Source organism: Schistocerca gregaria, chromosome 4 (genome assembly GCF_023897955.1).
Source record: "Schistocerca gregaria isolate iqSchGreg1 chromosome 4, iqSchGreg1.2, whole genome shotgun sequence".
NCBI classification, from domain to species: Eukaryota; Metazoa; Arthropoda; class Insecta; order Orthoptera; family Acrididae; genus Schistocerca; species Schistocerca gregaria.
The window spans coordinates 358,715,349-358,742,028 of record NC_064923.1 but is presented as its reverse complement, the minus strand read 5'-3'; the positions used below and the strand labels follow the sequence as shown (position 1 = coordinate 358,742,028).

The 26,680-nt window shown below is 45.2% G+C and overlaps 1 protein-coding gene across 2 annotated transcripts in view; it reads right to left on the bottom strand.

Moving 5' to 3' along the window:
• The window catches only part of LOC126268194 (proton-coupled amino acid transporter-like protein CG1139), a 1,364,918-nt gene that overhangs the window by 293,469 nt on the left and 1,044,769 nt on the right, over positions 1 to 26,680 (bottom strand). Inside the window, exon 1 of one of the 2 annotated variants that reach the window (XM_049973810.1) lies at positions 3,971 to 4,045. The exons of the other annotated variant lie outside the window; for it this stretch is intronic. The gene's annotated coding sequence lies outside the window, so the exon portion shown is untranslated. Of the gene's footprint in view, positions 1 to 3,970; positions 4,046 to 26,680 lie in introns of those variants that run through there. 2 annotated transcript variants of the gene reach the window in all.

Here is a 26,680-nt window from a genome sequence, read left to right as displayed (position 1 = left end):
AAATGGAGGCTTCCCCCCCAAAAAAAGAGCGATCACCAGTGAAATAATTCCCAAGAATGAACGAGTTTACCCATGTCTAGTCCGAAGGCGTGATAATCGCATAGGGATAGATCACGACTACAGGGCGGATATCGAGTATCTCCCATTTGAGTTGGCGTTACTTCTGCGAACATTTACGATATGACAACATGCATTATCATGAAGTAGCAGCACCATTCCACATGATGGGTTTCGACACCGATGGTGCTCCACAAACAGTCTTCATTTTCCGATTGATATCTACCGGTGTTGTCCTTCGGCAGCCAAGAAAAGAATCATTGCGCGTTGGTCCTGATTGGACGCATGCGGTAATAACGTCGCTATGGTTAACGTTCCCCCTTTAACGCACGCACAGCGGAAAGGTACGAATGCCACGTAATTCCTTGACCGTATGTCGGTGTTTATACAGGGTGTTTTGCAACTATTGTTACACACTCCTAGAGGTTTTAGAGGGGAATTAGTAAATCAAGTTTTACATACAAATCCATGATCAGAAACGTCACCCAACGACGGTACTCAGCTTCAAAGTTATAGGCGCGGGCACCTGTAACTGTTCGTATACAAAAGGCGATCGGTAGTGCTGGTACAAATTTTCAAGGATGATAGAGACGGGTAAATGTACTAATTTGAGGTAAGGTTCCCTATAACAGGAAGGAACGAGTCGAAAACTATATGCGAAAACCGTTCTGGTAACTCTGACAAAATGGTTCAAATGGCTCTGAGAACTTTGGGACTTAACATCTGAGTTCATCAGTCCCCTAGAACTTAGAACTACTTAAACCTAACTAACCTGAGGATGTCACACACATCCATGCCCGAGGCAGGATTCGAACCTGGGACCGTAGTGGTCACGCGGTTCCAGACTGAGGCGCCTAGAACCGATATGCCACTGCGGCCGGCCGGTAACTCTGACAGTGGAATACATATACCGGTAATGTTGTTGCTAAGAATGTAGGGTATGCAACTTTCAGAGGTGGTAGTATGGACCAAAACAAAAAAATGTGTAGTAAGCTTGGGCACTAAAATGCACGCCTTAAAAGAATTGAATACTTGTTCAGTAAACGAGTCGTGTTTCTCATTAGCGATGATGAACAAGTGCTGATAACTCCTCAGATACGCATTTTAGAGCTCATGTTCAGTAGACATTTTTTCTTGACTGGGTCTATACTGCCACCTCTGAAAGTTGGGTACCCTACATTCCTAGCAACAAGACTACTGGTACATGTATTCCACCGTCAGAGGTTTTCGCTTGTAACTTCTCTCTCGTTCGTTTCCAGCACAGGGACCCTTACCTCAAATTGATACGTTCATCCGTATTCATCACCCTTGAAAGTTCGTAATATCATTACTGAAGCACCCTGTATGTACACAGAGCCTGGATTCATCCGAAAAAATGACGTTTTGCCATTCGTGCACCCAGGTTCATCGTTGAGTATACCGTCGCAGGCACTCCTGTCTGTGATGCAGCGTCAAGGGTAACCGCAGCCATTGTCACCGAGCTGATAGTCCATGCTGCTGCAAACGTCGTCGAACTCTTCTTGCAGATTGTTGTTGTCTTGCAAACGTCCTCATCTGTTGACTCTGGGATCGAGACGGGGCTGCACGAACCGTTACAGCCATGCGGATAAGTTGTCTGACATCTCGACTGCTAGTGATACGAGGCCGTTGGGACCCAGCACGGCGTTCCGTATTACCCTCCTGAACCCACCGATTCCATATTGTGCTAACTGTCATTGGATCTCGACCAACGCGAGCAAGCAATGTCGCGATACGATAAACTGCAGTCGCGATAGGATACAGTCCGACCTTTAACAAAGTCGTAAACGTGATGGTACGCATTTCTCGTCCTTACACGAGGCATTACAACAACGTTTCACGCGGCAACGCCGATCAACTGCTTTTTGTGTATGAGAAATCGGTTGGAAACTTCCGTCATGTCAGCACGTTGTAGGTGTCGCCACCAGCGCCAACCTTGAGTGAATGCTCTGAAAAGCTAATCATTTGCATATCACTGCATCCTCTTCCTGTCGGTTAAATTTCGCGTCTGTAGCACGTCATCTTCGTGGTGTAGCTGTTTTAATGGCCAATAGTGTATATACAGGGTGTTTCAAAAATGACCGGTATATTTGAGACGGCAATAAAAACTAATCCAGCAGCGATAGAAACACACCGTTTGTTGCAATATGCTTGGGACAACAGTACATTTTCAGGCGGACAAACTTTCGAAATCACAGTAGTTACAATTTTCAACAACAGATGGCGCTGCAAGTGATGTGAAAGATATAGAAGACAACGCAGTCTGTGGGTGCGCCATTCTGTACGTCGTCTTTCTGCTGTAAGCGTGTGCCGTTCACAACGTGCAAGTGTGCTGTGGACAACATGGTTTATTCCTTAGAACAGAGGATTTTTCTGGTGTTGTAATTCCACCGCCTAGAACACAGTGTTGTTGCAACAAGACGAGGTTTTTTAACGGAAGTTTAATGTAACCAAAGGACCGAAAAGCGATACAATAAAGGATCTGTTTGAAAAATTTCAACGGACTGGGAACGTGACGGATGAACATGCTGGAAAGGTAGGGCGACCGCGTACGGCAACCACAGAGGGCTACGCGCAGCTAGTGCAGCAGGTGATCCAACAGCGGCCTCGGGTTTCCGTTCGCCGTGTTGCAGCTGCGGTCCAAATGACGCCAACGTCCACGTATCGTCTCATGCGCCAGAGTTTACACCTCTATCCATACAAAATTCAAACGCGGCAACCCCTCAGCGCCGCTACCATTGCTGCACGAGAGACATTCGCTAACGATATAGTGCACAGGATTGATGACGGCGATATGCATGTGGGCAGCATTTGGTTTACTGACGAAGCTTATTTTTACCTGGACGGCTTCGTCAATAAACAGAACTGGCGTATATGGGGAACCGAAATGCCCCATGTTGCAGTCCCATCGTCCGTGCATCCTCAGAAAGTACTGGTCTGGGCCGCCATTTCTTCCAAAGGAATCACTGGCCCATTTTTCAGATCCGAAACGATTACTGCAGCACGCTATCTGGACATTCTTCGTGAATTTGTGGCGGTACAAACTGCCTTAGAGGACACTGCGAACATCTCGTGGTTTATGCAAGATGGTGCCCGGCCACATCGCACGGCCGACGTCTTTAGTTTCCTGAATGAATATTTCGATGATCGTGTGATTGCTTTGGGCTATCCGAAACATACAGGAGGCGGCGTGGATTGGCCTCCCTATTCGCCAGACATGAGCCCCTGTGACTTCTTTCTGTGGGGACACTTGAAAGACCAGGTGTACCGCCAGAATCCAGAAACAATTGAACAGCTGAAGCAGTACATCTGATCTGCATGTGAAGCCATTTCGCCAGACACGGTGTCTAAGGTTTCGGGTAATTTCATTCAGAGACTACGCCATATTATTGCTACGCATGGTGGATATGTGTAAAATATCGTACTATAGAGTTTCCCTGACCGCAGCGCCATCTGTTGTTGACAATTGTAACTACTGTAATTTCGAAAGTTTGTCTGCCTGAAAATGTACTGTTGTCCCAAGCATATTGCAACAAACGGTGTATTTCTATCGCTGCTCGTTTAGTTTGTATTGCCGTTTCAAATATACCGGTCATTTTTGAAACACCCTGTACATTTACAGGCGGCGGAGCCTATAGCTTTGACGCTCTGTAGCATCGTTGGATGACGTTTGCGGACATGGGTTCCTATGTAAAACTGGATCTACTAAGTCCCCTCTACAAACGTGTAAACATGAATTCCGAAACACTCAATATAATGGAGTATCACAACGTTGCATATACGTTGCAGCAGCTTCTTCAAACGGTAACTTTTTGATCGCCCATTATAACTCATTCTACAACAAACTGAACGGAGTTTGCCGAACAAAGCGTTAGGACATGAGTGGCGAACTAACCTGAGAGCCGAGCCAATGGATGGAGGCGTTCGCACAGCGCCGCTTCGTCGCACACCTCGCGCCGCGCTGGCTGACAACCGGTCGCTAGCCAGCGTGCAACTCTCTGTGGCGGCGTCGGCGGCTGAGGGCAGTGAAAGTGGGGTCGCTCCAGGCCGCGAGCCGACCCGGCCGCGAATTCGTAAGACCCGGGCGATCGACAACATGCGCTTGCCGGGCAGCCGTGCTGTCACTGGATAGGATAAACCGAGTTTTTCGTATAGCTTCAATGTAGGTTAACTGAAATTGCAACACCTGGAAGGACCGGCGTCGCCAGCCTACAGACGTCTTTCAGACCTGCTGTTTTCTGTTACCGCCTTCCTTCCCTTATGAGCAGGGGTCCCCAGTAGCGAGATCGACAGTTTGAAACCATGTATGCGGTGACGTAGATTAGGGTCCCAGGTAACACACCTCGCAGCCATTCACACTGGCGGGACCTCCTTTGTAGTAATCAACGAAAAAAAAAAAATCGGAATTTTGCGTGGAGTAATGTTACACAGTTGGTTGTGTAGCATAATGGGTAAGGTACACTCCTCACAGGCAAAAGATTGTGGGTTCAGTGTTGTTCAAATGGCTCCGAGCACTATGAGACTTAACATCTGAGGTCATCAGTCCCCTAGACTTATAAGTACTTAAACCTAACTAACCTAAGGACATCACACACATCCATGCTCGAGGCAGGATTGGAACCTGTGAACCTAGAACCGCTCGGCCATCGAATATTGTTACGTGCTTCAGAAATTATTTTCTGATTCTTTATCGAAATGGCTTTGATGATCATTTTTATTCAGTTAATAGCTTTAAATGCAATGTTTAAATTCTATTCCATTGTTACATCATATCAATCGTAACTTGAACTTTTTCAATTGCTCTCATTTTTTCTTATTATTATTCTTTTGCCACTAGGAATTTTTGTGCGTTCGCTTTGAATTATTTTTATTTATCTACAACAGTATATAAACACTTAAAATGCTGGTCTATAGATTAAAAAAACAAAAAAACAAAATTACCCATGTATATTATCTGTGCAGCCGGCCGGGTGGCCGAGCGGTTCTAGGCGCTACAGTCTGGAACCGCGCGACCGCTACGGTCGCAGGTTCTAATCCCGCCTCGGGCATGGATATGTGTGATGTCCTTCAGTTAGTTAGGTTTAAGTACTTATAAGTCTAAGGGACTGATGACCTCAGATGTTAAGTCCCATAGTGCTCAGTGCCATTCGAACCATTTTTTCTGTGCAATGGTGTCAAAAACGTATTCTTCGTAACAAACTGTTTATTTTTTTGCATGGTAATCATTATACACACATTTAAAACGCAAATTCTTACTTCGCAATGGGAAAATAACACAGATGAATATTCAAATGAAAGAAGGCATTATAAGTAAAACAAAATTCAAGCAAAATGACGAATGGACATAATGAATGGGTTAACATGGACAAAAATGTAGGATGATAAAATGTAAGAATTAAATCGAAATTAATACATTGTTGTTGTTGTTGTGGCCTTCAGTCCCGAGACTGGTTTGATGCAGCTGTCCAGGCTACTCTATCCTGTGCAAGCTTCTTCATCTCCTAGTACCTACTGCAACCCACATCCTTCTGAATCTGCTTGGTCTCCCTCTACGACTTTTATCCTCCGCGCTGCCCTCCAATGCTAAATTTGTTATCCCTTGATGCCTCAGAACATGTCCTACCAACCGGTCCCTTTTTCTAGTCAAGTTGTGCCACAAACTCCTCCCCAATTATATTCAATACCTCCTCATTAGTTATGTGATCTACCAATCTAATCTTCAGCATTCTTCTGTAGCATCACATTTCGAAAGCTTCTATTCTCTTCTTGTCCAAACTACACTCCTGGAAATGGAAAAAAGAACACATTGACACCGGTGTGTCAGACCCACCATACTTGCTCCGGACACTGGTTTACAGTAAAAGCAGCTGGTGGCGAAACATGCATCATTTTTCACATTAATCAAAAGTATATTCTATGTTTTGGTAATCAAGTGCTGAAGCAATTATTACAATTTAAGTGATCTCATTAAATCTAATTATGGTCGTACATAGCTACTAATTAGTGTTCGATGGGTGGGAACGCTCATATAGTACGCTGTATTGTTCTGCAGGACGTGTGAACTCTGAACAGAGAAACAGGCAATTACACCTGTTACTTGGCGTCTCACAATAAAAGAAACTGAAGTACAGTATCAAACGCCTCCGTATAAAGATGATTTGAATAGCGTTTCTGGAGAGTCTGGTCAGCAAGTTGATGTCATTACTTGTAGTTATAAAGCATTCTAAAGGTTGTAAATAAACAAATGGTCTCATTTGAAACTGAAATAATTAAGAACATATAGTTACTTGCCGACGACATCTTGTGATATAACAACAAACAGGTTTAGATTACAGATAAGTAGCCCACTTAGAATATCGTAAGTATGAACTTATGCAGTACCACACTATTCTTCTTTGATGAGATATTAACTGTTATTAAAAAACTTAATTGTTCCATCGAGAACAACAATAGCTACTTCCATATCTCGATACTTAAAAATTTTCGGGTATTAATCTTACGACAAAACGCGCACCTGTTTGCATGCTATCATTTGCAAAAAGAACTCGTTTCGATATCGTGAACCATTTATGAAATACACTCCTGGAAATGGAAAAAAGAACACATTGACACCGGTGTGTCTGACCCACCATACTTGCTCCGGACACTGCGAGAGGGCTGTACAAGCAATGATCACACGCACGGCACAGCGGACACACCAGGAACTGCGGTGTTGGCCGTCGAATGGCGCTAGCTGCGCAGCATTTGTGCACCGCCGCCGTCAGTGTCAGCCAGTTTGCCGTGGCATACTGAGCTCCATCGCAGTCTTTAACACTGGTAGCATGCCGCGACAGCGTGGACGTGAACTGTATGTGCAGTTGACGGACTTTGAGCGAGGACGTATAGTGGGCATGCGGGAGGCCGGGTGGACGTACCGCCGAATTGCTCAACACGTGGGGCGTGAGGTCTCCACAGTACATCGATGTTGTCGCCAGTGATCGGCGGAAGGTGCACGTGCCCCTCGACCTGGGACCGGACCGCAGCGACGCACGGATGCACGCCAAGACCGTAGGATCCTACGCAGTGCCGTAGAGGACCGCACCGCCACTTCCCAGCAAATTAGGGACACTGTTGCTCCTGGGGTATCGGCGAGGACCATTCGCAACCGTCTCCATGAAGCTGGGCTACGGTCCTGCACACCATTAGGCCGTCTTCCGCTCACGCCCCAACATCGTGCAGCCCTCCTCCAAGTGGTGTCGCGACAGGCGTGAATGGAGGGACGAATGGAGACGTGTCGTCTTCAGCGATGAGAGTCGCTTCTGCCTTGGTGCCAATGATGGTCGTATGCGTGTTTGGCGCCGTGCAGGTGAGCGCCACAATCAGGACTGCATACGACCGAGGCACACAGGGCCAACACCCGGCATCATGGTGTGGGGAGCGATCTCCTACACTGGCCGTACACCTCTGGTGATCGTCGAGGGGACACTGAATAGTGCACGGTACATCCAAACCGTCATCGAACCCATCGTTCTACCATTCCTAGACCGGCAAGGGAACTTGCTGTTCCAACAGGACAATGCACGTCCGCATGTATCCCGTCCCACCCAACGTGCTCTAGAAGGTGTAAGTCAACTACCCTGGCCAGCAAGATCTCCGGATCTGTCCCTCATTGAGCATGTTTGGGACTGGATGAAGCGTCGTCTCACGCGGTCTGCACGTCCAGCACGAACGCTGGTCCAACTGAGGCGCCAGGTGGAAATGGCCTGGCAATCCGTTCCACAGGACTACATCCAGCATCTCTACGATCGTCTCCATGGGAGAATAGCAGCCTGCATTGCTGCGAAAGGTGGATATACACTTTACTAGTGCCGACATTGTGCATGCTCTGTTGCCTGTGTCTATGTGCCTATGGTTCTGTCAGTGTGATCATGTGATGTATCTGACCCCAGGAATCTGTCAATAAAGTTTCCCCTTCCTGGGACAATGAATTCACGGTGTTCTTATTTCAATTTCCAGGAGTGTATGACTGTTGTTGTGACCACATGATTAACCTCACGCATGAACTGGCGTCAGTACACTGTGTTCTCCTCTCTTGTAGGTATAAAAACCGATGCCTTCGAGAAAAAAGATAGATCTCAATCTGCTCTCTGCTTTAAATACAATTTCGATATGCTGCTTCCTGGCAGATTAAAACTATCTGTGCCAGAGCAACATTCGAACTCCGGACCTTGGCCTTTCATAGGCAGGTGCTTGTGAAAGGCAAAGGTCCCGAGTTCGAGTCTCAGTCCGGCACACAGTTTTAATCTGTCGGGAAGTTTCATATCAGTGCACGCTCCGCTGCATAATGAAAATCTCATTCTGACAATTTCGATATGTTAGCAACATTTCATATGCAGCAATATATGCCGTAAAATGAATAATGTGAAAACTATACGCAGTGCGTCCTCACCTCTGCAAACTCTTAAAACTTCGTGGAATGATTTACTTCATTTGATATGCACGGTAACTGTGATGAATAATGAAAAAAAAAACAATCAAATAGTTTTGTCAGTATCGGATGATAAGTAAGCGACTGGCACGTAGCGATTCTTAGGACTGGTTTTCGACACCCAATTGACTTGGCTACCTCACCTTCGTCAGCTTAAGCGGAAGTGCTGGCAGCACATCAATGCCCTCCGCTGCCTGAGCATCACCAACTGGGGTGCAGATCGCTCTACGCTGCCGCAGCTCTACAGAGCCCTTGTTCAATCCCGCCTTGACTAGGGGAATCTGGTTTACGGATCGGCGACGCCCTCAGCGTGGAGTTTACTCGACCCAGTGTACCACTGTGGCGTTCGCCTAGCGACGGGAGCTTTTAAACGAGTCCGGTGTCCAGTGTCCTGATGGAGGCCGGAGTCCCTCCATTGAAGCTTAGGCGTGCATAACTGCTCGCCAATTACGTTGCACACGTTCGTAATTCTGTGCATCCGAATTACTATCTCCTTTTCCCGACCATGTCGGTTCATCTTCCGCATCGGCGGCCCAGGTCAGGGCTTACGATTGCGGTTCGCGTCCGGTCCCTTCTGTCTGGAGTCATTCCCGTTAGCACCTCTCCTCGAGGTCCATTCAGTACACCTCCATGGTGGCAACCTAGGCTGCAGATTCTTCTGGAACTTTCGCATGGCCCTAAAGACTCCGTTAACCCTGCGGCTCTCCGCTATCACTTCCTCTCGATTCTCGACCTTTACCAGGGTCATGAAATGGTTTACACCGACGTCTCGATGGCTGATGGTCACTTAGGCTTAGCGTACGTTCATGGAGGACGTATTGAACAGCACTCCTTGCCAGATGGCTGCAGTGTTTTCACTGCAGATCTGGCGGCTATTTCTCGTGCTCTTGAGCTCATCCGCTCATGCTCTGGCGACTCGTTTCTTCTCTGTACTGACTCCTTGAGCAGCCTACAAGCTATCGACGAGTGCTACCTCCGCCATTCTTTGGTAGCGACCATCCAGGAAACCATGTATGCCCTGGAACGGTCCAGTCGTTCCGTGGTGTTTGTGTGGACCTCAGGCCACGTCGGCATCCCAGGCAACAAACTTGCCGACAGGCTGGCCAAACAGGCTACGCGGAAACCGCTTCTGGAGATGGGCATCTCCGAAACTGACCTGCGTTCTGTCTTACGCCGCAGGGTTTTTCGGCTTTGGGAGACGGAATGGCATAACAGTACGCACAACAAACTGCGTGTCATTAAGGAGACTACGAATGTCTGGAAGTCTTCCATGCGGTCCTCTCTCAGGAATCAGTTGTCCTCTGCCAGCTCCGCATCGGCCATACGCGGCTGACCCATGGTTACCTCCTCCCTCGCGAAGACCCACCTCGGTGTCGCTGTGGCTCAGTGGCTCACAAATGACGGTCGTCCACCTCTTGCAGGACTGCCCAGTCTTAGTCGCTCTTCGGCGGACTTTTAACTTTCTCTGTACCCTACCTTCGGTGTTGGGCGACAGTGCCTCGACAGCAGCTTCAGTTTTACGTTTTATTCGTGAGGGTCGTTTTATCATTTGCTCTGCGTCCTCCACCCTAGTGCTTTTAGGGTGGCTGGCTTCACCTTTTTTTTCTCATGGCCTTGGTAATGTGCTCTCTTGTTTTGATCTCTTCCACATGTTTCTTGCGTTTCTCTGTGGTTTTCTTGTCTGATTTTGTCCATTTTAGTGTTTGTTGCCCTTCTGTCATTCATGTGGTTTTCTCCTTTCTTCCAGCTGTGTTTTATATGTCTCGATTATTTTACTCCCACCCGTGTGGAATTATTTTAATACGAACGAGGGAATGATGACCTAGCAGTCTAGTCACACCCCCCCCCCTCTTTTAAACCAACCAACCACAAACAGCTTACCGCCACTGGACACAAGTGCCTTTTGGAGAAGAGTTGAGGTACCGAGCAACACATAGAGCAGAGCTGTGACTCACCTGCAACAAAAGAAAAAAGTATTTTAATAGAAGTGTCTGATCAGACACATCCACACACACACATTCGTCGTCTCACATGAGCCTACGATTTGATGTGATGGTGTTGGGGGCTACTTAGTACACAAGGCGATCACCTCTGGTTCGCTTAGCTCCTAATCTGAACAGCAGGTATTACATTTTTGACCGATTAACGGTGGTGGCTGTACCCTTTTTTCGAAGTCACCGTGACGCATTTTTCATCAAACTGACGTAGTACTGCATGTTGCCCGAGAGCAGTGATGTGATCATCATCCAGTTGAAGCGTAACTAACGGCCGTTGTTTGTATATGAGCGGAAAATGCAATGTGGAAAGAAATTTTTCCGTTTGGGGCGCTGTGACCAGTGGACATGAAGAAGGTTTCTGCCTTGGTCTTACAGTCACAAATTCTACAGGTTATTAAAAGAGCTGTGTTTCCCTAATTATTTCAGTGTGTCTGTTCAAAGTTAGTGGAATGCTATCTCGTTTTATGGGATGTAAACGCTTGTCTTCATTGGGATTTCAAGTTATTTCAGTGGCAGAATTACGACAGCAGTATTAAGAGCGGACTGTATGCAGATCGTCATTGCCCAGAGATAAAAAAGAAAGCACCGATACTTTGTAAGATTGGTATCGATATGTGCTGAGATACTTATTTGTCTTTGGTGGGAGATTTTTCCAGAATTAGTTCAGTAACAGAAAAAACAAGAAAACTGATAGTATAGCTGTGCTGTATGACATTTTGCAAAAATGGTACGAAAGACAAAGAAGAATTAGAGTTTAACATTTCGTCATCAACTAAGTTATCAGAGTGGTCATGGGCAAAATTGGGTAAGATGGGGGAAATCTGGACTTTGGAATTCCCTAAGAAATCAGTATGACATTTCCCTGAATAGGGTAACCACGGATAATCTATATTAGCATAAGTAAATGAGCAATTGTACCCTATTACTGACGATTACGACTGGCGCTGAAGGTGATGTCGCTGAATCAGGATCGAAACTTTCACACCTCTTGATGACGCACAAACTCTCAAGCTTCAAACTGTAAATGTACTCGTGCGGGTGATAGTTCTTCTGAAGTAATTTATCGAGCTTATTCTGGCCAACTGAGATGCTGCTGTGGTTAGTACACTGGACTCGCATTGGGAAGACGAAGGTTCAAATCCGCGTTCGAGCATTCAGCTTTAGGTTTTCCGCGATTTTTCTAAATCGCTCTAGGGAGATGCTGGGATGGCTCCTTTTCAACAGCACGTCGATATTTCTTCCCCATCCTTGGCATAATCCGAGCCTGTGCTCCACCTCTGCTGGCTTCAGTGTCAACGGGAGGTTAAATGTTAACCTTCCTCCCTTCCTCAGAGTTTATTCTCTAACGTTCCACGAATGATCTACTGATTTCTTCGGTTAAGGCCACATTTCATATCTCACATAAAGCTAACAGAAACAATTATAGACGTTGGAGGAATTGAAAATGCACTTTCTATGCCTAAATACAATTCACAGCTCGAAGGTGAATGTATTAACCACCTAATGACTAACATCACTGGTGCACTCTCCTTTGTCAGTGACTATACATGATGGAAAATTACGTATTCTTGCAGTTTTCCCCAGTTACGAATTCATAACGTAGTATGCACCTTTTCTACATACATTTTGTTACAACTGGATTGCAAAAGATCTGAATGATGCGACCTACATAACTGTCTTCGCGATCACAGGACGTGACAACTTTAGATTTATTTGTGCAATGCTTTGTTAGAGGAAAACTGTGGAGTACGATGGGCGTTCAGCAAGTATTGCAACACTTTTTTCTCGGCAGTTTCGGTTGCAAAAATGCAGACTTTGTTGTGGGGCATCGTGGACTGTCCCCGCTTCAGCCCCTATAATTTCTTTAAGTTCATATGGATGGCGGCGCTATACGTATCCTTCAAATGACGTCTGTAACGCATGTGCATTCCAAACAGGGAGCTGTCATTGAGTCTATTTTGGTGGAAAACAAGAGTATTGTAAATATTCGCAGGTGCTTGCTGAATATCTACGTATAACTGGCAGTTCGTTGGACCAACATTTCCGATATGTCGCATTTCAGCAGGCTGCATACAGCTGTGACTCTTGCAATTTTGGAACGTGCGGACACTCTCATTGGAGATGATCGACGGACCACAAAGTAAGAACTCGCTGCTTAGAATAATGGTACAAATGGCTCTGAGCACTATGGGACTTAGCTTCTGAGGTCATCGGTCCCCTAGAACTTAGAATTACTTAAACCTAACTAACCTAAGGACATCACACACATCCATGCCCGAGGCAGGATTCGAACCTGGGACCGTAGCGGTCGCGCGTTTCCAGTCTGTAGCGCCTAGAACCGCTCGGCCACCTCGGCCACCTCGGCCGGCCTCGCTGCTTAACCTCACGCTTCTCTGTTGGTAGTGCCGACCCACTCGTCCACCAGTTGGGGTAATCAAAGGTGTGTATCCGCTGGATTCCTAGCCGGCTAACAAAAGGCATAAAAGGCAACGAAGAACCGTCTCTCCATAACTCGTTGCGCGTTACGAGCTTGATCGTGACAATTTTTTCTGTCGGCCATCGTCACAGGCTATGAAACATGGGTTCATCACTTCGATACGGAAAAAAACGGCAATTCATGGAGTGGTGCCACACCACCTCCCCTCCGAAGAAAAATCTTAAAGCCGCACCCTCAGCCGGTGAAGTCACGGCGAGGGTATGGGGTTATTCTGTATGACGTCCTCCCTCACGGTGCAGTGATCAAATCAAGTGTTTTGTGCTATCGTCGGGGAACTGAATAAAGTTCTTCAGCGTGTTCGTCGCCACAAAAATGCAAACGAACTTCTCCGTTACAACGCAAGGCCTCAAACAAGTCTGCGCCCACGAGAGAAGCTCATACACTACTGGCTATTAAAATTGCCACGCCAAGAAGAAATGCAGATAATAAACGGGTATTCACTGGACGAATATATTATACTAGAACTGACATGTAATTATGTTTTCACACAATTTGGGTGCATAGATACTGAGAAATCAGTACCCAGAACAACCACCTCTGGCAGTAATAACGGCCTTGATACGCCTCAGCATTGAGTCAAACAGAGCTTGGATGACGTGTACAGGTACAGCTGCCCATGCAGCTTCTACACGATACCACAGTTCATCAAGAGTAGTGACTGGCGTATTGTGACGAGCCAGTTGCTCGGCCACCATTGACCAGACGTTTTCAACTGGTGATAGATCTGGAGACTGTGCTGGCCAGGGCAGCAGTCGAACATTTTCTGTATCCAGAAAGGCCCGTACAGGACCTGCAACATGCGGTCGTTCATTATCCGGCTGTAATGTAGGGTTTCTCCGGGATCGAATCAAGGGTAGAGCCACGGGTCGTAACACATCTGAAATGTAGCGTCCACTGTTCAAAGTGCCGTCAATGCAAACAAGAGGTGACACAGACGTGTAGCCAATGGCACCCCTTACCACCATGCCGGGTGATACGTCAGTGTGGCGATGACGAATACACTCTTCCAATGTGCGTTCACCGCGATGTCGCCAAACACGGTTGCGACCATCATGATGCTGTAAACAGAACCTGGATTCATCCGAAAAAAATGACGTTTTGCCATTCGTGCACCCAGGTTCGTCGTTGAATAAGCCTTCGCAGGCGGTGCTGTGTGTGATGCAGCGTCAAGGGTAACCGCAACCGTGGTCTCCGAGCTGATCGTCCATGCTGCTGCAAACGTCGTCGAACTCTTCTTGCAGATTGTTGTTGTCTTGCAAACGTCCTCATCTGTTGACTCGGGGATCGAGACGTGGCTGCACAATCCGTTACAACCGTGTGGATAAGATTCCTGTCATCTCGACTGCTTGTGATACGAGACCGTTGGGATTCAGGACGGCGTTCCATATTACCCTCCTGAACCCTACCGATTCCATATTCTGCTAACAGTCTCGACCAACGCGAGCAAGCAATGTCGCGATACGATAAACCGCAATCGCGATAGGCTACAATCCGACCTTTATCAAAGTCGGAAACTTTATGGTACGCATTTGTCTCCTTACACGATGCATCTGAACAACGTTTCACCAGGCAACGCCGGTCAACTGCTGTTTGTGTGTGAGAAATCGTTTGGAAACTTTCCTCATGTCAGCACGTTGTAGGCGTCGCCACCGGCGCCAACCTTGTGTGAATGCTCTGAAAAGCTAATCATTTGCATATCACAGAATCTTCTTCCTGTCTGTTATATTTCGCGTCTGTAGCACGTCATCTTCGTGGTGTAACAATTTTAATGGCCATTAGTGTAAAACGTCGTCGGACCGTTCGTCCTTACTCACCGTACGGTCCTAATCTCGCTCGTTCTGACTTCCATCTGTTTCGCCCAATGAAGGGTGCACTCCGCGGAAAGCAGTAAGTGGCTGATGGGGAGGTTACTGATACAGCAAGACGTTGGCTCCGACGTCGACAAGTGGTGTGGCACCGTGTAGGTATACTGGCCCTCCCATTAAGGTGGTGTAAGGCTGTCGCATTGGACGGAAATAATGTTGAGAAATAGGGTTACGTAGACAAAAGGGTGGGAAACAATACGGTCTATTGGAAACTTGAGTGTTGCTTCACGTATTCAACGCCCCTCGTACTTTTGAGACCGATGTTGCAAAATTGTGTGGCTGGATCAAAGACGGGGCAGATCTGGTGTGACCAGTAACCTTTCAGTACTGTAGCAAGACAAACTGCAAAAGGCTCGCCCGTAAGATTCGTCTGATAAACTGTCTCATGTTTGTTAACTTTCATCCTTAAGGACACTGGTTACCGAGATACGAGACTGCGTTTCATTAGAGACTGCCCCGTTATTCTCCAGACCTGCGTGTGTACTTTTGAATCTCACGGTGCAGTTTCTCGCAGAATGCCGGGGAAAACGTTCCATGGGCGGAACTCTCCCTCGCATTCTACATCTACATGACTACTCTGCAATTCACATTTAAGTGCTTGGCAGAGGGTTCATCGAACCACAATCATACTATCTCTCTACTATTCCACTCCCGAACAGCGAGCGGGAAAAACGAACACCTAAACCTTTCTGTTCGAGCTCTGATTTCTCTTATTTTATTTTGATGATCATTCCTACCTATGTAGGTTGGGCTCAACAAAATATTTTCGCATTAGGAAGAGAAAGTTGGTGACTGAAATTTCGTAAAAAGGTCTCGCCGCGACGAAAAATGTCTATGCTGTAATGACTTCCATCCCAACTCGTGTATCATATTTGCCACACTCTCTCCCCTATAACGCGGTAATACAAAACGAGCTGCCCTTTTTTGCACCCTTTCGATGTCCTCCGTCAATCCCACCTGGTAAGGATCCCACACCGCGCAGCAATATTCTAACAGAGGACGAACGAGTGTAGTGTAAGCTGTCTCTTTAGTGGACTTGTTGCATCTTCTAAGTGTCCTGCCAATGAAACGCAACCTTTGGCTCGCCTTCCCGACAATATTATCTATGTGGTCCTTCCAACTGAAGTTGTTCGTAATTTTAACACCCAGGTACTTGGCATTCTTGAGGTGATTTAGGAATATGTCATGCCCCTGAGTCATAGCAAGCTACTGCCCATTAAATAAGCAACACCAGCAAGTAAAGCAAAGCAACGCAAAAATTCTCCAATCGGAGCAGCAAAAAGGCGAATATGCTCTTGTTTAATAAAAAGCCTGTGACTGTTTTGTTCTACCTTCCTCAGCACTTCTAAAAAATTTCCCAAAACTTTTGGCATACGAACATATTCGCACTTTTTTAACGTACAGCTCACCTCAAACTCCCACAAGCTTCCCTAACTGTAAGTCAGTCACACCCACTAGGTCATCGCTGTAATTCACTCTTACCTATCCACTGCCGCTTGCCCATTCTCATTCATTCATTTCACTCAGTTCATCCTAATTTTCGCTTTGTCTCTCTCTGTCACTGCCTTCCGTCTCAAGTCAGTCTCCTTCTTTCTGTCCTGTACTACTACTATTCTTATCTCACTGTCTCTGCCCTCCTCGTGTCCCTCTTACTGTTATCTCATTCATTCATTTCCACTGCTGCTATCTCTTCTCACTATCACTCTCTCCCTTCTTTGTTGTAGTTGACACAGACTCTGCCTCTCATAATCTCTCTTTCTCTCTCTCCCAATCGCTTCCACTTTCCCCAGCTCTTTACTCCGCTCCCACTCCCACTGTCTCCTTCACTCTTTAGCTACCACTGTTCTGCCATTATCAACTATGTTGCACTACCATTGTGTCCCTCTCTTTTCACCACACTGCCATTGTCCCTTTCTCTCTTTCTATACCACAACCAATGTTCATTAATTAATTATAAATTTTCCGTCTCTTTCCTACTGCCATTGTCTCCTTCTCTTTCAGCATAAAAAAGCGTGAGTATGTTGCACATCAAAAATGTTTGGGAATATTTTCATAGGCGGTGAGGAAAGCAGAATGAGGTAGATGGTATCCCGCTTTTCAGTAGGAGTCTTTTAATTAAACAGAAGCACATTCGCCTTGTTTGTGCTCCGACAGGAGCATTTTCCCGCTGGTTCCCTTCTTCTCCTTGCGGCAGGGCAAATCACTCATATGGAAAGAACTTTATGGGCCAGGAAAATTTTGATAGCTTACTTACGTGAAAGCGAAATAATGTAAAACTAATTTTACACGTCAGACCGGATTTTACCCGCACATAAATTTTGCATCTGCTTCGGCACTACAGCACTGAGTTCCCAGAACTCTTCTGATGATAAAGGAGACACTTTACAGGATATTGGATTATTTCTCCTTGATACGTCATTTAATAAACTACGTTTTCGCCCCACACGGAATTTTACATGCGTTTTTTACGTGTACAAGTAGTGTAACTTTGAGTCTCTGTACCTCGGAAACGGATAAAGATATCAATAAAATTTCCAAATTCGTTTGAGATTGGGGTCTTGGGAATATACTGTAAAAATTACAGCCATTTGCTGAATATTACCATTTTGGAATCCACTGCTCGTTTTTGGTATCTTTTTTTGGGGGGGTGTTTCTCGATAACACATACACATTTTTGAAAATTGGATAATTCCACTTCTAGATAAATGCCTAGTGAATACACCGTTAAAATTTTAGCAATTTTCTGCGGTTAGTTATTCAGATGTCCGATGCCGATGGCGAAAAAAAGGTGAAAAACGCTTTTCTCGAATTTTTTCAGGTATAGGGTGCCATTAGTTACACGTCTCTGTCTCCTCTTGTTCGCATTTTTCGGCACTTTGAACAGTGGACGTCACATTTCAGATGTGTTACGACCCGTGACTCTACCCTTCATTCGATCCCTGCGAAACCCTACATTTCAGCAGGATAATGCACGATCGCTTGTTGCAGGTTCTGTACGGGTCTTTCTGCATACAGAAAATGTTCGACTGCTGCCCTGGTCAGCACATTCTCCAGATCTCTTACCAATTGAAAACGTCTGGTCAATGGTGTCCGAGCAACTGGCTCGTCACAATACCCCAGTCACTACTCTTGATGAACTGTGGTATCGTGTAGAAGCTGCATGGGCAGCTGCACCTGTACACATCCAAGCTCTGTTTGACTCAATGCCCAGGCGTATCAAGGCCGTTATTACTGCCAGAGGTGGTTGTTCTGGGTACTGATTTCTCAGGATCTATGCACCCAAATTATGTGAAAATGTAATCACATGCCAGTTCTAGTATAATATATTTGTCCAATGAATACCCATTCATCGCCCTAACCGCCGTCTGCTCACGTCTGCTGTGCAGCGAGCTACCTTAATTTAAGAATTTAACTGTATTTTTCTTACTCGACACTTCTTCTTCCGTGTGTTTTTGCTTTTAGGAGGCTTTAATTGTCGAGTGCTATTAATAGTGTTCCATAGATTTCGTGTTTGTTTCGAATACAGTCAGAGAGAGTCCCTTCAGTCAGCCATAGTGCCAGTAGTGCTAGTGTTTGTTTTCAATACAGTCCAGAGACCGGTAGTGCTATTTTCATTGTTTTCTACCAGAAGTGTCTAGCAACCACAGTTTAGTCAATAATCAGCCGCCTTTAGTGAATTAGCAGTCTAGTTAAAAGTTGATTAAGTCTCTTCAGTAAATTGATTCCTTAGGATGGATAGGATGTGTGACTGCTGTGTACGGACGCAGGAGGAGCTGGCCACTCTTCGCGAACAGCTGAGCGTGTTGATGGCCGCGGTCAGCCGTCTTCAGGCTGCTGCCTCGGAGTGTAGCGGCAGTGGGGAATCTGGTGCGTCGCAAGCTACACCCCAGGTGTTACATGCTTCACCCACTGTCCCTGCTGGCGAGACATCTTCGCGGGTACCGGGCGCGGTTGGGCCACCCTCTCCCCAAGGGGAGTGGCGGGTTCAGCGGCGTTCGCGGCGCACGAGGCGGAGGGTAAATGTGGAGGCTGGCCGTGTGGCATCGCCCGCTCTGCCTGTGAGTGGACATGTGGCTGCTCCTTCAGCAAGGTCCGAGAAGGCACACGGGGGGAGCGGTTTATTAGTTACTGGGAGCTCCAACGTTAGGCGGGTGATGGGGCTCCTTAGGGAAATAGCGGAAAGGTCGGGGAAGAAGGCCAGTGTTTACTCTGTCTGCTTGCCGGGGGGTCTCATCCGAGATGTGGATGAGGCCCTACCGGCGGCGATAGAAGGCACCCGACTGCAAATTGTTGCTCATGTCGGCACCAATGACTTCTTCCGTCTGGGTTCAGAGGTCATCCTCAGTTCGTACAAGCGGTTGGCGGAATTGGTGAAGGCGGAAAGCCTCGCTCGCGGGGTGGAATCAGAGCTAACTATTTGCAGTATCGTTCCCAGAACCGATCGCAGTCCTCTGGTTTGGAGTCGAGTGGAAGGCTTAAACCAGAGGCTCAGACGATTCTGCGGAGAGCTGGGGTGCAAATTTCTCGACCTCCGCTATCGGGTGGAGAAATGTAGGGTCCCCCTGAATAGGTTAGGCGTGCACTACACGCCGGAAGCGGCTACAAGGGTAGCGGAGTACGTGTGGAGTGCACATGGGGGTTTTTTAGGTTAGAGAATTCCCTCCCTAGGCCCGACAAGACGCCTCCTGAGACGCGGCAAGGTAGGAGTAGGCAAAATGCAACAGGAAATGACAATATTAATGTGCTAATAGTAAACTGCAGGAGCGTCTATACAAAGGTCCCAGAACTGCTCTCATTAATAAACGGTCACAACGCCCATATAGTACTAGGGACAGAAAGTTGGCTGAAACCAGACGTGGCTGAGCACCTGAAGAATAATTTGGAAAATATTTCGAGTAGATTTCCCCACCATGTTATACTTCTGGATGGAGATTTTAATTTGCCGAATATAGACTGGGAGACTCAAACGTTCATAACAGGCGGCAGGGAAAAAGAATCCAGTGAAATTTTTTTAAGTGCTTTATCTGAAAACTACCTTGAGCAGTTAAACAGAGAACCGACTCGTGGCAATAACATATTAGACCTTCTGGTGACAAACAGACCCGAACTATTTGAATCAGTATATGCAGAACAGGGAATCAGCGATCATAAATCGGTTACTGCATCGATGATTTCAGCCGTAAATAGAAATATTAAAAAAGGTAGGAAGATTTTTCTGTTTAGCAAAAGTGACGAAAAGCAGATTACAGAGTACCTGACGGCTCAACACAAAAGTTTTGTCTCAAGTACAGACAGTGTTGAGGATCAGTGGATAAAGTTCAAAACCATGGTACAATATGCGTTAGATGAGTATGTGCCAAGCAAGATCGTAAGAGATGGAAAAGAGCCACCGTGGTGCAACAACCGAGTTAGAAAACTGCTGCGGAAGCAAATGGTACTTCACAGCAAACATAAACATAGCCAAAGCCTTGCAGACAAACAAAAATTACGCGAAGCGAAATGTAGTGTGAGGAGGGCTATGCGAGAGACGTTCACTGAATTCGAAAGTAAAGTTCTATGTACTGACTTGGTAGAAAATCCTAAGAAATTTTGGTCCCATGTCAAAGCGGTAGGTGGATCAAAACAAAATGTCCAGACACTCTGTGTCCAAAATGGTACTCAAACAGAGGATGACAGACTAAAGGCCGAAATACTAAATGTCTTCTTCCAAAGCTGTTTCACAGAGGAAGACTGCACTGTAGTTCCTCCTCTAGATTGTCGCACAGATGACAAAATTTTAGATATCGAAATAGACGACAGAGGGATAGAGAAACAATTAAAATCGCTCAAAAGAGGAAATGCCGCTTTACCTGATGGGATACCAGTTCGATTTTACACAGAGTACGCGAAGGAACTTGCCCCCCTTCTTGCAGCGGTGTACCGTAGGTCTCTAGAAGAGCGAAGCGTTCCAAAGGATCGGAAAAGGGCACAGGTCATCCCCATTTTCAAGAAGGGACGTCGAACAGATGTGCAAACTATAGACCTATATCTCTAACGTCGATCAGTTGTAGAATTTTGGAACACGTATTATGTTCGTGTATAATGACTTTTCTGGAGACTAGAAATCTACTCTGTAGGAATCAGCATGGGTTTCGAAGAGACGGTCGTGTGAAACCCAGCTCGCGCTATTCGTCCACGAGACTCAGAGGGCCATAGACACGGGTTCACAGGTATATGCCGTGCTTCTTGACTTCCGCAAGGCGTTTGACACAGTTCCCCACAGTCGTTTAATGAACAAAGTAAGACCATACGGACTATCAGACCAATTGTGTGATTGGCTTGAGGAGTTCATAGATAACAGAACGCAGCATGTCATTCTCAATGGAGAGAAGTCTTCCGAGGTAAGAGTGATTTCAAGTGTGCCGCAGTGTCATAGGACCGTTGCTATTCACAATATACATAAATGACCTGGTGGATGATATCGGAAGTTCACTGAGGCTTTTTGCAGATGATGCTGTGGTGTATCGAGAGGTTTTAACAATGAAAAATTGTACTGAAATGCAGGAGGATCTGCATCGAATTGACGCATGGTAGAGGGAATGGCAATTGAATCTCAATGTAGACAAGTGTAATGTGCTGCGATTACATAGAAAGATAGATCCCTTATCATTAAGATACAAAATAGCAGGTCAGCAGCTGGAAGCAGTTAATTCCATAAATTATCTGGGAGTACCAGTCGACCAGTTTGACATCCTACCACCTTAAAAAAAACTCGAATTGAATGCTGGGTGGGATTATTTGTGACAGTCTTCAGGTCCCAGCATTTTTTTCCTCTCATCTTGATACAGCTTTACACAGCTTGGGTTCCTTTCTGCGAAAGAATCTATTACCTCATTTAAGTTTGTCAAAGTTTTGCTACATGAAAAACCAAAATGTCGTTGTGTAATGCTGAAAAAATTGCTAAGACGAAAAGTATCCAAGACTGCTGTGGTTTCTCGATTTGATTACATCTGTTTTGTCACTTTCTAATACTACAGTAGTTGCAACACATGCCAAAAAAGCGAGACTATTTTGGCTCAAATGGTCATATTTATCTTCTTCATTTACATAAATAAGACAACAGAATATAATTCACAAAGTATCAATATCAAAGGCCTATTAGGCCTACTACAAGCAAAAATTTGTTTTCTTAAGCATGAGATCGAAAAGTAGTAGTACGAAATTTCTATATAAATTTGGAATCATCGTATTCTTCCATATAAGTTGTATGATGTCCCCGTTTCTTCTCCTTCCTCGTTCTAACAAACAGTCTGGTCATCACCAACTTTGTAACCATTCCTGCCATTGTGAAAACTTGTTTTCCGGTTCACTTCCCTAACCCTGCCAGAATCACCGGTTCAGTTATCCCACGTTCATTCATCTACATCTACATTTTTACTCCGCAAGCCACCCAATGGTGTCTGGCGGAGGGCACTTTACCTGCCACTGTCATTCCCTCCCTTTCCCGTTCCAGTCGCGTATGGTTCGCGGGAAGAACGACTGCCGGAAAGCCTCCGTGCGCGCTTGAATCTCTCTAATTTTACATTCGTGATCTCCTCTGGAGGTATAAGTGGGGGGAAGCAATATATTCGATACCTCATACAGAAACGCACCCTCTTGAAACCTGGACAGGAAGCTACACCGCGATGCAGAGCGCCTCTCTTGCAGAGTCTGCCACTTGAGTTTGCTAAACATCTCCGTAACGCTATCTCACACACACACTCACTGGTCCTACCGGACTCGATAGTCTATTACCGCAGCAACGTTATTTCCCCACGTGTCCCCGTCTTGAACTATTTCCTTCCATTCACTTTCAATACCTAGGCTCCTCAAATCAGCCTTCACATTGTCCTTCCATCTACGCCTCGGTCTCCCCACAGGACGTTTTCCCTCTAGGTGTCCTTCCAGTACTCTGCGCGCTGCTCTGCCCTCATCCATTCTGGCAACGTGACCCACCCATCGCAGCCTATCAGATTTAAAAATAATGATTATGTCAGGGCTTGAATAGAGTTCGTGATCCTCTTCGTTATGCAGTTTTCGCCACTCTCCGCTAATGTCATACGTTTTTCTCCAAAAATTTTCCTAAAAATTTTATTTTCAGATACTCCAAACGGCTTTTCATTTTGAACAGTGAGAGACCAAGTCTCAGACCCATACAGTATAACTGGTAGAATAATAGTTTTGTATATTCTAATTTTTAAATTACTAGACAATATCCGTGATGAAAGTAATCTATTCAGTGAGAAGCAGCATGCATTTCCCGCCCGTAATCACTTCTTCAGTTCGGATTCAATCTCATTTCTCGAAGTGATGTCCACGCCTAGATACTTAAATGTGTTTACTTTTTCAAACTGCATGTCTCCAACTCTTAACATCTCCTGATCTACTGCTGTTGGCATTGTAGTAGTAACCAGGTATTTAGTTTTGTCTTCATTTGTCTTTAGACCTACATCTTCACTAGCCTTGATTAACGCATTCTCATTTGCTGTTACAGATTCTTTCCTATCGCTAATGATGTTTAGATCATCTGCGTACCCTAATACCTTAATATTCCCATTTAACTCCACATCCTCTGAATTATCTGCTGCCATTCGTACAATATATTCTAGGACTAAATTAAAAAATAGCGGAGACAGGGCATATCCCTGCTTAAGTCCGTTCTTTACTACAAATTCTTCTGACTACAATTTCCCCACGCGTAGTCTACCTTTTGCGTTTTTCAAACTCGCTTCTGTAAGTCTAACATACTTCTTTGGTATTCTAAATTCCAAAAGAATTCTGAACAGTTTTGATTGCAATACTGAATCATGTGCTTTTGTAAAATCTATGAAAAGATTATAAGCTGGTTTATTGTATTCCCATTTCTTTTAAGAATTTGATTCAGGGTGAATATTTGGTCTATAGTTGATCTGTTCCTCCGAAAGCCAGCTTGGTAATCCCCCACAATTTCAACTGCATATGGTGTAAGCCTACTTAGCAGAATATTCGAGAAATTTTTGGAACATACTGGTAATAGCGATATCCCTCTATAGTTACTACAATCCATTTTGTCGCCCTTCTTAAAAATTGGGATCAGAATCGACTCCTGCCACTGTTCAGGTATCATCTCCGAGTTCCATACTTTAGTTATCACTTTGTGAACTACCTCCACCAATTTCTGTCCCCAATTTTTAACTAATTCTGCAGTTATGCAATCTGATCCTGGTGCTTTATGGTTTTTCAGTTTGTTGATTGCATCTCTTACTTCCTTTAACGTTGGCTCAGGTATCTGGGGTTCTGCTGTATGTTTTTGTACCTTACGAAATAACCCTGTGTTAGACGTTATTAGGTGTTCGTAGAATGCGTTTCTCGCGCTATTCCGAGAACAGAACTTAAGCGGCTGCTAAAAGGGGACTGTACAACTGGCCTTTAGTAGTGTAGGGCTCCCTCAAAAATTTTCGGTCAAAATTTCATTTTTTTTATATACCGAGAAGATAATACGTAATCTTTCCTACCTATTATTCCTGTTACTTGTTTATTTTTCCTCTCTGGTCGTCTGAATCTATGGATTCCGCTAATAATTATGACAACGCTGATCATTCGCACGCGCAGTCAACCATACAAACAAACAGTGATTGCCATTCACTCGTTGGGGTTTATTCGGCTCAGATCATATACCCCTGTCTCTTTTTGTCTGCGGAAAAGTTTTTCTTTCTAGAAGCGACGAGAATTCCCCTGGCAGAGACATCACGTATGTTATGCACGCAGTCAAAATTCAGCTTATGATTAGTTCAGAAATCAACTTAGAATATGTTAGAAATGTTCAAAAACCAACTGAGATGCCTTTCAGCATCATATGAATGATAGATAGACCAACGTGCGCTGATTACTAGCCGCTTTGTTCAAAATGGCTCTGAGCACTGTGCGACTTAACTTCTGAGGTCATCGGTCGCCTAGAACTTAGAACTACTGAAACCTAACTAACCTAAGGACATCACACACATCCATGCACGAGGCAGGATTCGAACCAGCGACCGTAGCGGTCGCTCGGCTCCAGACTGTAGCGCCTAGAACCGCACGGAATGGAATTGCTGCCCGGGGCAAATATCCCGGTTTGCCCCCGCCCACTAGATCCGGGCCTGATGCAGCAACTACAAGCTTGCACAGTGCCTTGTTGACAACCTGGGTACATGGCTTCATAGGGTCTGCGCCACAGTCGAATTCTACCATTAGCTCTTACAAACTGAAACTGTGACTCGTCTGACCAGGTTACGGTTTTCTAGTTGTATAGCGTCCAACCGAGATGACCACGAACCCAGAAGAGGCGCTGCAGGCGATGTCGTGCTGTTGGGAAAAGCACTCGCCTCCATGGTCTGCTGCCATAGCCCATTAAAGTCAAATTTCGCCGCACTGTCCTAATGGATACGTTCGCCGTATGGCTGTTTCACGCTGTGTTCCTTGAATGTCAGTCTGACAGCTCTAGGCAAGCGCCGCTGCTAGCGGTCGTTAAGTGAAGGCCATCGGCCACTGTGTTGTCTGAGGTGAGAGGTAATGCCTGAAATTTGGCAACCTCGTCAGACACTTGACTCTTTAGATCGGAATAATAACAGCTCCCACAATGCACTGCCCTTTTATACCTTTTGAATGCGTTACTACCGCCATCTGTATATCGCTCTCCATGACAGTTGTCATTGTTACGTCACTGTATGTCCAGGCTAGTCTTAGGAACTACTGTATAGACTGTGATACTGTCTTGGAATTCCTGGGACCGAAATCTTGACATTACTGGTAGTACTCGGGGTTTACGATTCCCAGTATAGATGAACTATCTGTATACATTAAGTTTGTATGGAACCCTCAGTGTGTGACTTACTCGCACTAGGCCATTTTTTCCAGTCTGGCAGTCATCTACACGAAACACAGATCGCGAATAAATTTGGAGAAAGAGATTTTTAATCTTGTGCCAAGATGTGAAGAAGTAACGACGAAGAAGAAGCAGCATGCTTCCCATGACTGTCGTTGGAAGACTGCTGTAATCTCTCCCTCACAAATTTTGTTGATGTCACCACTATTTTCGATGGTAAACTCTCTTTTTTTCAAAAGTACGAGAGAAGTAAGATTTACGATAAACTTTTTACTTATCTTCTCATCTCGTAGTTGGCTCCAGTACTTCATGTAGGGACTGATTCTTGCAGCTGAAATTTTTGACGTTATGTTCTCATGGTTCCAATTGACGTAATTAACACTGAAGAATGCCTGTGCAATTTTATTTTTGTTTTCTCAAAAATTTACTGAATTTTACGATATCACACTGTCTTTTGAATTTTACACATAAACGAAGCCTAAATTCCATTGCTCTTCCAAAATAGAAAAACACGTGCGATCACATCAGACGTACGCCCACTACTACTTGACTCTGCGGTAGTAACAATATTCCAAAGGGTTAACAATCTTTCTTGACAAATGAATTTCTAGTACTTTGTATCGTTGTTTCATAAATGAATCCAGAAATAAACATAATAAGTAGCACCAAATTGCGTAATTAATAATAGAAATTTTTAATTTCGTAATTTCAAGTGTTTCTTAAAACATAATTTGAACTGTACATTCAGAGCTGGTACATATCGATTGTAACAAAGAAAATAAAGTAATTTCTTTTTATAGATTTTTAGCTTGAAATACAACTTACCGAGTACAAAATCATACGAATTTTTCTTTAGAAAAACAGCTGAGATAATATTAAGCTGCACAAAATTCGAAAATTAGTTATGGTATAGATTTC